This window comes from Sus scrofa, chromosome 16 (assembly GCF_000003025.6).
Source record: "Sus scrofa isolate TJ Tabasco breed Duroc chromosome 16, Sscrofa11.1, whole genome shotgun sequence".
Lineage (NCBI taxonomy): Eukaryota > Metazoa > Chordata > Mammalia > Artiodactyla > Suidae > Sus > Sus scrofa.
The window spans coordinates 54,509,611-54,522,070 of NC_010458.4; the positions used below are offsets into that span (position 1 = coordinate 54,509,611).

Genomic DNA, 12,460 nt, shown 5'->3' on the forward strand with positions numbered 1-12,460 from the left:
TGAATTTTTTTTTTTTAATTTTATTGGAGTATGGTTGACTTACAGTGTTAGTTTCAGGTGTATAGCAAAGTGAGTCATATATATATATCTCCATTCTTTTTCAGATTCTTTTCCCATGTAGGTTATTACAGAGTATTGAGTAGTGTATATACTGTAGGTCCTTATTAATTATCCGTTTTATATATTGTAGTGTGTATATGTTCATCCCAAACTCCTAGTGTATCCCTTCCTCCCGTATTCTTTTTTAAATGTGATGGGAAGCCAGAAAATGGTTTTATCCAGTTTTTATGTTGTGACTTTCCTCCAGTTCGGATGGACTGTCCCATGAGGAAGAGGGGAGAAACAGTGGAATGGATTAACTGAGGCTAAGGTTGAGCACTGGATGGTCCTTTGTTTAAGTACCCAACTTCAGATGGAAAAGCCTTTTATGAGTAGTATTGAAGTCAAGGCCTTGGCGGTGCTATTAGGAACTTGTAGATTTGATAAGCTGCAGTGTTGTTGAAAACATTAAACTTCTCAATGGGAAATGTCCTTTCTGATGAATAAATGGATTTTTGCAGGCCTACATCTCATTTGCCTATAAAATCTACTAGAGCATTTCTTCTCAAATCTTTATATATGAAGCACCTGTGGATCATGTTAAAATTCAGGTTCTGATTTGTAGATTCGGGGTGCTGCTTTTCCAACCCTATTCCAGGTGACATGGAGACATCACATGGTCAGATCGTGTAGTCTAAAGGCTACATTTTGAGAAGCTAGAATTAAGATCCTTTAACCAGGATGCAGCGAAGTTCCTTCAGCTGCCTTCAGTTCACCTGTTCACATTCAATCCCCTTGATTCCTGGGCTAAAGTGACCTCGGATAAAGAGAGAGAGAAGATGGAAGGGGACTCAGAACAACTGGGCACTCTACCTAGGCCCGTGGAACCCAGAATTAAGCAGTGAAGCCAGATGGACCATGTTAAAGCAAAGTTCTCCATATCTTAAGTGGTGACTCCAGACGCCCTCCTGAAACCATCAGAGCCATTTGTTCCAGAATCTCTTTGAAGACAGAAGGCAATGTGAAATCAAACCCGAGCCCTGAGCACCCAAGGCTGGCCAGTGGGGCCAGCTGACCCTGATAGAATGGCACCCCATTTCTGTCTCTTAGAGATACCAGATTCCCTGAGCCTGCTCCTTTCAGGAAGGCTCTCTTTGCATTGCTTCAAAGTCTTGCACAGGATATTAGCCACTTCCTTCTCTATAATTCATCCTTCCACTTTGCCATCTGGAATATTTCTCTTTTACAGGGGCCTGAGTTGTTACAGTTTGAGGCAGTCGAATCCTAAATTTGCCATTTGGAGTAATTTATTGTTTCTAATGCTTTCTCCCCAAAATTCAGATTCTGTGGTTTGAAACAGACTCCAGCCAGGATTTCTGCTTCCCAGTTGGACATCTGGTGGCTTTCTCTTTCCAGGTCTTCCCTGGATTTACTTTTCAGCCTCCCACAAGTGACTATCGAGGGCTTCTTCAGATCACTCCTCCCACCGCATTCATTAGTTTCCCCCATCGCCTCACTGTCCTGAATGCCTTGATAGGACCCCGTATAGTGGAAACTAAGACAGCATTATTGAGGACCAGTAGGCTGTAATTTCAATTGCAACACAAAAGTCTTGCTGTCCCCAAAACATCTTCCTGCTAATACCCTAAATCCTATCTTTAAAAAAATCCTTTATGGAGTTCCTGTTGTGGCTCAGTGGTTAACAAACCCAACTAGCATCCATGAAGATGCGGGTTCGATCCCTGCCTCACTCAGTGGGTTGGGGATCTGGTGTTGCCGTGGGCTGTGGTGTAGGTCGCAGACGCAGCTCGGATCCCACGTTGCTGTGGCTGTGATGTAGGCCGGCGGCTGCAGCTCCAATTAGACCCCTAGCCTGGGAATTTCCATATGCCACAGGTGTGACCCTAAAAAAAAAAAAGACAAAAAGCCCCCCCCCCAAAAAAAAAACCCTTTAGGTTACTGATCACATAAACAATACAGGTAGAAATAAGTAGAGGTAAACAATGAAATTGATAGGAAGGGGCCTCGGGCTTGTTCAGTATGTACTAAATGTCAAACCTAAACTGATGAACACACCAAGACTCAGAATATCCTTCTCAAGGTATCCTGCATTACAGTGTGGTGGGGCAAAGCACAAGATCCAGCTCAAAGCCCATGTGCTTGTCATTATTTAATACTATCAAGTGAGTACCAGAGTGTTAGATGAGGAGCAGGACACCAGATGGGGGATACAGACTAGGTTCTGGGGTTATTCAAGGGTGGGAAAATTGAGCACAATAGGCACAGAATTTCCAGAATAGAGGCAGAATTGAGGCAGAATAGGCACAGAATTTCCAGAATAGAGCATTAACTCTCTATTAAACTAACCTTGGCATTAATGCAAGATTTTATGAGCTTACTTATGGCAAGAGCCCACTTCCCATTTGGCTACCATGAAGCTTGCAAGTAGAAGTGAATGGCAGTAACCTGCTTTATGGAAATGTTGAGTAGGAGTGAGGCAAGATTAGTTCATCCCTGGAACCTCTTCCATGATACTCTTTGAAGAGGTGTTTCTGGGTAACAATACCCTGGTGGATCTCAACCCGTGGGGGCTTTGGAGTAGTTAGTATACCTGGGCCTCATCCAAAATCAACTTAGGCAGGTTTCTAGCTGTGAGGCCCTGGCATCTATGCTCTCTAGAGCTGTCCAGGGCTGTGAGCATCCAGAATTAAAACTGCAGCCCCAGAATACATGAGTTTACTATTTTTTCTTGCCTTGAGAAGGACAGAGCTAAAATCCTGCACAATTCTAGAGGGCAGAGGAAAGTGGGAAAAGGTTTCTAATGCTATAATTCAGAAGACTGAATTTTTCTCATCTGTAAGGAGAAAAAGACAAGTTTTAGCTACTTCACAATTTTACTAAAGGACCACCTATCCAGGAGTTCCTGTTAGGCCATGTTTTGGAGAATCTAACTTTTGGTGTCTAACCTGCATGGAGCTAAGATCAGCTTCGTAGTCACTGACACCCACTTTAAAGGCTCCATGTTAAAACTCACTTCACATCAGGGCCCGCTATTTATCTAAAGTAATGGCAGCCAGGGAAGATGGTGCTTTGTTGATTTTAGACCCAGATAATCTGAAAGAAAGGGTGGTTATTTGTTCTTACCAAGGTCGCTTACTGAATCCCTGGGGACCCAGGGCTGGGGTCTCTGTCCTCCCAGAGCTGTCTTCTTTAACTGGAGCAGCATTTAAGATGCTTCTGGAATGCTATGAGAAATATAGTCATCCCTGTAAAAATAAGAATGTGTGACATTAAAGGGTAACAGTCTGTGTGCCCAGTTCAGTTCAGCTTCCTAAGGGCTGCCAGAGGATCCGCAGGCCATCATGGTTATGGTTCCAACTTGTTAGCATGCATCTCTCTTCCTGGAATTGCTGAAGACCCCAGGAAAATTAACTATTTTCTGCTAAATCAGAAATAAGTTATAAAGGTTGATGAAAACTTCAGAGCAAGATGATCCTAGCTAGCCTTTACCCTTTCTTGACTACTGATGGGTCTATTTCTGGGGATTTATTACAACTCAGAAGAGAAGGAATCAACTAGACCTGATTTATCCAAATAAGCTCTTTGCCTAAGAAAAGGTATGGCCAGTAGAAAAAACATAAAAACCCCATGGAGTTGAACTTGGCTTTTAGAAAGAGGTCATTTAGATCAGTGTATCCATCAGGGTTGGGCAAGAAATGAAAATATCTTTTGTCTCTCATGAGTACATCTGATTGGTGGGATGTAATCCAAAGGTAGAACCCTAGCCTCAAGGACATCTGAGAAGCATAGGTTTGTTCCCAGCCTTTCTAAATAGAAGGATAGTAAAAAGGAGGCTCAGAGAAGCAAAGTATTGGCCACCACCACAATTTTTCAATGTGTACACCATAGAATAGCAAGATGAAGCTAGATGTTATTTCTTAAAGAGATTTTGTTCTCAAATGAATTGGAGCCATGCTTGACAAAACAAAGTTTAAACATTATTCTTCATTGCAATACATCTCATGGTCATTAATATCCAAACATGCACCCCAGTTCTTCATATTTTGAGGAACATGAATTGGGTAAACACTTATCTAAGCCTATTTTCCAGATGAGGAAACTGGGGTCCAGAGAGATTGAGTAGCCAGTTGGCAGCAAGCCTTAAACCAGAATCCATGCCTCTTGACTAGTCTGGAGTATTCTTTCTGTGAAGAGGGAATGAAAAGTAGGTAATGGAGGCAGGCGAGCCCGAAAGTAGAAAGATGGAACTGACAGGAAGGTGTAAGGGCTAGGAATCTGGAGGAAGGCTATGCACCTATGTCTCCCGCAGTTATTGAGAGTAGAAAATACAAAAACACTCCGTATGTGTCCTGACCCAGAGCCAGAATGAATTCATTAAAGAGGTCAGAACCCTGAACCCACATCTCAATCCCTTTCCACATGTGCCTGGAATATGTTGGCGCTTTGGCCTCGATTAGTAACAAGGAAAACTGGTTCTGTGGAACATGTCATCTTTATAAATAGAACCAGAGTCCAGTGGTTTCTAAACAGTCAGGAGACAGTCCGTCTTCTGGTGTCAGCTATTTGTTTGTATTTCTGTTTCACAAAACGCATCTTCTCTGGTTCTAGGCTTTGCCCCACTAGACATCTGCCCCAGATGTGTTGCACAGATTCCTCGGCCTCTTGATTCAAACTCCTGGGAGGTTGAAAGTGCCCAGTGGGCACTTTCTCCGCTGGTCTCTGCCAAGCTTGGCACGACAGTGAGGATGTTTACATTTGTAGAGAAGTTGGAAAGACTTTGGACTTTGATGATAATTTCTCCCTCAGAAAGTGCCCGTAGGAACAAGAGGGAAAAGAAAAATACTTTCTCTGTAGATGTACATCAGTGGCCACATCACTTTCTCTCAAACAACCTGCACATTTTTAAATTCCTTTGAACAAAAATTGCGGTATGTCTGTTCTCTCTGGTTTGGGTCAGTCTTGTCATTCACCAAAAATGCAGAAAGTAAATAGTAGTTCTGAAGTGATACTTTAGGCTAAACACATCAAGCCTTTACGGAAAGCCTGCTGGCCAGTCTGGTTGACGTGGTGAGGATTCTCTCCTGCCTTTCTTTCTTTCACGTGCACTCTCTGCTTCAGGCTGCAGACGCCGATCCCTACGTCAGTCAGGCTGAAAAGGGCTTAGGGTTCCTCAATAACACAGCATTTCCTTTTCTGATAGACTTAGCTTGATTTTTACACAAGTCATTTTGGAAATGGAGAACTCAGTACTTTTTGAAGCAACTAATAGTGAAGATATAGCTATTTATCTCAATTAGTCAAAGCATATTTGGTTGTAAGTAATTAAAAAGCTGACTCAAACTGGCTTAAACCCCACCTCACCACCTCCAAAAAAGGTAACCTAGAGACCACCCAAAGAACAGATAAGGAACAGACCCATTTATTGTGCTGCTAGATCCAGGAGCTAAAACAATGTTATCAGGACCCATTTTTTTTCTCTCTCCACCTCTCAGTCCTTCTTCCACTATGTAATTCACCCTCTGGCAGATTTTCCTCAACCAAGATGCCCCCCCAGATTCCCCAGACTGACGTTCTCATAGCTCCAGGTCAGCAGAGAGAACCAAGTCCTGAGATGAGTCTCACTGGTCCAAGTTCAACCACGTCCACACTCCTGAACCACTCCCAGGCCAAAACCTGTTCATTAATGAATTGCCAAGGTCTGGGTTATAGGTGCCTTTCTGGAGCAAGAAGTGAGATGCTGTTGCCGGAATGAAGGGCAATAGGTGCCGATCAGGAAAAATTTACTCTCTGTTGCATTCTGTGTATTCAACTTCATTTAATCACACCACTCAGGGCTATAGTGATGTCTCCTCATCTTTCTCCCTAATTGTCTTTGAGTGCCTAGAAGACAGGTATTGTGTCTTATTTATCTTGGTCTCCCCAGATACCAACAGCAGCGCAAACAAAGCACTCAAAAAACCTTTGTTGCATAAATATAGAGTGATGAGTTATTTATTTAATTAGTGAATTAACACACATGTTCCCAGTCCTTGGGGATTTTGCGAATTATCGGGGAGAATAAATCCTTGAGTAACTAATTGGAATACACTGCGACTCATGGGACAACAGCCATATGAGCAAAGGACTGGGATGCACAATGGAAGGTGATAAGTAGCAGAATTATTGAAAATGTTTTAAGATAGTCTTTGTCTTTTCAACTCTTAATCTTTCTCCTATGACTTCTACATGTATATTCCTAGTTCTTCATTTGTGAATAATTCCAAATATGTCTACCTATTGTTCTAGGCTCTGGGACAATTCCTGATGATATAAAATGCACTGAATCAGTATTTCTGAAAAAAATTAATAGTATTTTCTCAGCCACATAGAAATGTCAGTTGTGTAAAGGAAAATATCTTACCCTACTCTTGGATATTCTCTGCTGATGGCTACACCATCGTAAGGGTGAAAATGCTTTTTTTTTTTTTTTTCCTTTTTTAGGGCTGCATCTGCAGCATATGGAAGTTCTCAGGCTAGGGGTTGAATTGGAGCTACAGCTGCCGGCCTACACCACAGGCATAGCAATGCAGGATCCAAGCTGCATCTGTGACCTACACCACAGCTCACGGCAACACCACATCCTTAGCCCACTGAGCAGGGATGGAACCTGCATCCTCATGGATACTAGTTGGGCTGAGCCGGTGGGAACTCCTGAAAATACCTTCTTATGGACAATCCCCTGTGTTGTCATGTCTGTGTCCCCAGACTCCAATAGAAAAGTAGTTGTTTGCAGCCTGAATTATAATTTTAGATAAAATGCAGTCAATGATGCTTGCTTTTCAGGTTAGCATGCTCTAGCTGAACTGATGGATATTTGTGCTGGCCTGGGATTCAGGAGTCAGAAGCCTGGAAATAGCCCCAGGGCTCATTTGAGGTGTGAGCTCGGCCCTGGGCAGAGCTGGGCCCAATCAATCTTTGGCCTCCCTCACCTGCTGTTATCCCTCTTTCTCGTCTCTCCCGTTCATCCATGGGCTTCTGCTCCACTGAGGCTTCCACAGCTGTGGTGGCCTTGAAAATGCACCACTCAGGGGTTCCCACTGTGGCTCAGTGGGTTAAGAACCCAACTAGGATCCATGAGGATGCAGGTTTGATCCATGGCCTTGCTCAGTGGGTTAAGGATCCGGTGTTGCCATGAGCTGAGGTATAGGTCGCAGACGAGGCTTAGATCCCGAGTTGCTATGGCTGTGGCGTAGACCAGCATCTACAGCTCTAATTCAGCCCCTAGCCTGAGAACTTCCATATGCCATGGGTGCCCTATAAAAAGACAGAAAAAAAGGAAGGAAGATAGGAAGGAAGGAAGGGAGGGAGGGAGGGAGGCAGGGAGAGAGAGAGGGAGGGAGGGAGGAAGGAAAAAGAAAAACGAAAAATGCACCACTCAGAGAGCTCCTGCTGTGCCATGGGAACTATAACTCCTAGACAGCCCGAGACACTGTGCTCCACATCCACCATGCCATCAACTCTGAGGCTTTGCTTCCTTTGGGTTAATCTCAGTCAATGATTGAGAACAAGAGGGCTGCTAAGAAAGGACCGTTCCTGTAAGATACAGGATACGCTGGCTCTAGGACGCCCATCAGCCTGGCTGAAACTTTCCTAGCAGTGTTCTTCAGGCTAAAACTCTGCCAACCAGCTCCTTCCTTCCCTCTCTCCTTCCCAGTCGGACCTGCGCTGTGGTCTGATGGCTCCCTTTGCCTCCTGGGATTCCTCCTCTGTTCCTCCTGCAGACCTTTTCCCAGCAGATCTTTCCCAAGGCTGATCCCATCAGGGCCTCTGCTTCTTGCAGGACCAGGAGTCATGCCCTGTGACCTTGAGACTGCACTCAGGCAGCGTGCAGTGCAGCAGGGAGTCTTCTCCAGCCCCATCAACCGGTGAGCACTTTCTTGCTTGGGGTGCAGGAGAGAGTAGTTGGCCAGCATATCAAGGACTATTAGTTGGAGCAGGAGGAGTTGGAGCTACCTAATGGAGCTGCAAAAGATCTGAGGCCCTTGCACATGCAGGTAGTACCCAGTCTTTCTCTAAGGTCCAAAGTCAAATAGAAGATGATCCACTCCTCCCCACGTCTATTTCACACGGTGTCTTGTTTTGTTTTTGCTTTATTTTTACATTAAAATAACTTGGAGAATTCACTCTGATCTGATTTTACAGAGAAATAAATGGGAGTAGAAAGAAACAGTTGTTTCCAGGGCAGTTTCTCAGAGTCTTTGCCCCTTCCCCTCCCGTCAACACCCAGGTCAGAGTGAGACATGGACACGCCAGGTGAATGACTTGGGCCTTTTTACACTATCATTCTTTACATGTTTGCTCAACATTTAGCAAGGAGGGAAAAATAATAAAATTAAATGCTTTTATGTTAAAAATAAGGATTTATATTCTGTGTGCATATTGCATGTGATTTTCTGAACTAGACAGTGTCTTAGGAGGCATATTAAGCTCTTTAAATGAAGACATTCTAATAAATCATCTCCAGGAGAGAGCACATGCAGCATTGTGAATTTTTTAGTTTCAGAATTTTAGGAGGCTGGGTTGTTAAAGGGAACTCTCAGAGGGCCAGTGTCAAAGTTAGTGGTGAGGCCTTATGTACACCATGTAAATTTCATGTACCTGCCACCAACATATCAACAGAGATAGGCTGGCAGCAGTACCTAATGTTTAATTGCAACCAAACTAATTTATGTCTCACCAGTTCTGTCAGCAGTCAGGTATGAAGACCTGAGTTAACTGATTCCCTATTCTGGTTTTATTCTGATGACGTGTCAGCGGCCCCTATTGACTGGTGCTCTGCACAGCTGCCTAGTGGCTCACCCATTAACCTGGCCCTGCCTGGAGTATGGAATGGACGCAGCCTGCAGTACTACATGATGTCTGTGAAATGCCCTCCAGAGAGCTTGAGTGCCATCTGGCCGGGGAACGTAGAGCAGGGGAGGCTGTGCTGGTCAGATACCTGGCAGGGTGAAGGACAGCTGTGGCAGGAAGTCAGAGGGTTTTTTCTCAGATCTGAGAGGAGAAGTCTTCAGGGCAGAGAAAGAAGATAGAGGTAGTGGCTTTTGACAAGGGCAGTTTTGCCATTTCCCCCACCCCCAGAACATTTGGCAATGTCTAGAGCCATTCTTGGTTGTCACAACCTGGGGGTGGGTGAGTGCTACTGGCATCTGGTGGGGAGAGGCCAGGGATGCCGCTAAACATCCTGTAATATATACAACAGCCCCCCAAACAAAGCCAGTCCAACACATCAACAGAGCTGAGGTTGAGAAACCTTGTCAGACCCAGATTTAAATCTAGTCTTGGGCTAGGATAACTTATGATTTTTTTTTTTTCATTCTAGGATGAAAGCTTTCCTACAAGGCCCACATTGTCCTCTGCTTCCCCTCCTGGTTTGCCTCTTTCTCATCAGAGTTCTGCAGCTCCCAGAGTCTGTTCCATACCCTCAGTCCATATCGGTGGAGAGCCTGCATGGCCATGACCTGGAAGGGAGTGGAAGGTAGCGAGCTGTGATCCAAGGCACTCCCCATCTTCCCTGGATGGGCCTCTCACTTGTACACTGAGGCATTCACAGGCAGGGAAACCCCTGCAGACTAAGAAGGAGGCTGGGCTCAAGAACTAGTGGGTCCAGATTTTGGCAGAGGCAGGGAAGCTTCCAGGAAAGGGGCTCCTCGTTAACAGCTGTGTGGGAGAGGGAATGTGTGTGGTATGCTTATATTCCATTTGTCTAAATATTGTTTGCATGAGGTCAGAGACCTTAGGCTTTGTTCTGACTTTCTATGAATGCATAACAAACCACCCCCAAATTTAAGTCACTTCAAGCAATTTATTAGTATCTCTAATAGTTCTTGAGCTGGCTGGGCTCATGTGGGTGGTTCTTGCTTGGACATCTAGCAGATGGTGGCCGGGGCTACAATCATCTGAAGGCTCGACTGGCCTGGATGTGCCAGACAGCTCACTCTCTTGGGTTGCATTTATTGTTGGTTCTTTGCTTAGAGCTCAGCTGAGGCTGCTTCTGGAACATCTACATGTAGCCTGTCCATGTGCCTTGGACTTTTTCTTTTTTGTGGTCACACCCGTGGTATACGGAAGTTCCCAGGTCAAGGATAGAATCTGAGCCACACCTCTAACCTATGCCACAGCTGCAGCAATGCTGGGTCCTTAACTGACTGTGCCACAGCAGGAACTCCAGCTTGGACTTCTTAAAGCATGGCAGTGGGCTCCAAAGAGGAAGCATCTGAAGAGACAACTGCAAAGCTTTTTATGATATAGCCACAGAAACTCCAGACTTCAGTTAGTTAAAACAAATGCACAAAGGCCAGCCCAGATTCAAGGCAAGGATTAGGTGACTCCTCTTGATGCAAAGAGTAACAGCAAAGGTTGCCTTCTCTACCACTCCCTACTCTTTGATGAATTGATGCTATCTCCCAAACCCAATACCCCAAATGAGAGCCTAGCATAGTTCTGTGCCAAGTAGGTGAGAAACAGTATGGAGTAGTGGTTAAGACCCTAGATGCTTAGAGGCAAGGAGACATGGGTTTGAATCAGGGCTTTTCCACTTAACCAGATGTGGCTCTCGGACAAATCGTTTAATCTGAGCCTCAGTCGGCTCATTTATAAAAGAATGATAATGTATATACCTCCATGTATGGTTGTGGGCTATAAATGCTGCCCAGCATAGAGCAAGAATTCAATAATTGTTCACATTAGAAATAAAGGTAAAAAGAGGCCATGCTTTGGAGTTCCCACTGTGGCTCAGCAAGGTTGGCAGCATCTTGGGAGTGCTGGGACAGAGGTTCGATCCCTGACCCAGCACAGTGGGTCAAGGGTCCAGCATTGCCACAGGTGTGGCTTACATGGAAACTGCAGCTCGACTCTCATCCTTGGGGTGGGAACTCCATATGCTGCAAAATGGCCAAAAAAAAAAAAAAAAGGCCATGCTTTGCTTCTCCAGCACCCCTTGTTTATTCCAATCTAGCCATCAAGGTTCAGCTCTACAGTGCTGCTCATGTCTAGCTCTCACCAGCAAGAAGGGTGTGGAGTCAAGAAACTAGTCAGGAAGGTAAAGTCAAGGTTCTGGGGGTGGGTATTGCCAGAGCGACCCTTGGGGGCCTTACAGAAGGAATTTGTCCTGGAGAACAAAAGTGAAGGATCCGAGTCTGATCCATGCAGCGCCTGTTGCCAGAGGCAGTGTGGTGGAGGGGTTGTGGGAAAGCTCTGGCTCTGGCTCAGGTTCCTTCAACTTCCTGAGCCTCAGTTATCTCACAGCAATGGATGGGCATGACCTGAGGCTGTGGAGGTCCTTCTAATCCTGGCCAAGCTCTGACACATTAGGAATCACTACCTGTGTCCTCTCCTCCCCATCAGCTCAGCTCAGTCACCACTCTAGTTTAGCTACTGTTTCTACTGCTCTCTTATTCCTACAGATGCCTCTTTACTGTTCCTCCCACTCCTAATCTTTGCTCCTAATCTTTGCCTGTTGATTCTCTGCAGAGAAGTCAGAATAATCTGTTTTTTTTTGTTTTTTTTTTTTTGTTGTTGTTGTTGCTATTTCTTGGGCTGCTCCCGCGGCATATGGAGGTTCCCAGGCTAGGGGTTGAATCGGAGCTGTAGCCACCGGCCTACGCCAGAGCCACAGCAACGCAAGATCCGAGCCGCGTCTGCAACCTACACCACAGCTCACGGCAACGCCGGATCGTTAACCCACTGAGCAAGGGCAGGGACCGAACCCGCAACCTCATGGTTCTTAGTCGGATTCGTTAACCACTGCGCCACGGCGGGAACTCCCAGAATAATCTGTTTTATACCATGAATCTGATCATGTCACTCACAGGCTAAAAGCCTGCAGTGCTGTTTATTCTCTGTGTCTCCCTCTCTCTGCCTTTTTTTTTTTTTTCTTGGTACCTTGTTGTAGGATTCATTTGGCTTCCTGTCTTCTGTTTGGGTTCAGCCAATGAAGGATCTAGTGGGAGAGTGGAGGGCAAGAAGCAAGAGAATTTGAAGCATTTGTCCCCGTGGAGTGTGCAGTTGTGTTGTTGTCTGTGACTTTCCATGGCCACGGCTCCTGCAGGGTGGCACTCCTTCCCAGCTCCAGTCCTCACTATTTCCTCCCCTTGCCTCTTCCGCCTCTAGAAGTGACAGTGGCTTCTCCACGTCACTTTGCTTGGGTTTCTTAACATCCTTCCTGGGTTCCTTTAACTTCACCCACACCCATTAAAAGCATTTCTTCTATAAATTATCCCCAACATTTCACTTAAGTGTGGTTCAAGAAAACCAGCAGTTTCCTCCTGAGGTCCTTACGGCTGTAGCCTCCACTGGCTTCCTGTTGGTCTCAGGGTGGAGCCCAAGATGCTCTTCACGTGGCCTCCACAGCCCTGCTGGATTT

At 45.3% G+C, this 12,460-nt stretch overlaps 1 long non-coding RNA gene across 1 annotated transcript in view; it reads left to right on the plus strand.

Annotated features, from left to right (window-relative positions):
- Positions 1-11,588, plus strand: part of LOC110257263 — a 97,914-nt gene extending 86,326 nt beyond the window's left edge. Inside the window, exons 2-3 of the long non-coding RNA XR_002339645.1 lie at positions 7,880-7,964; positions 9,419-11,588. This is a non-coding gene — a long non-coding RNA (uncharacterized LOC110257263). The remainder of the gene's footprint in view (positions 1-7,879; positions 7,965-9,418) is intronic.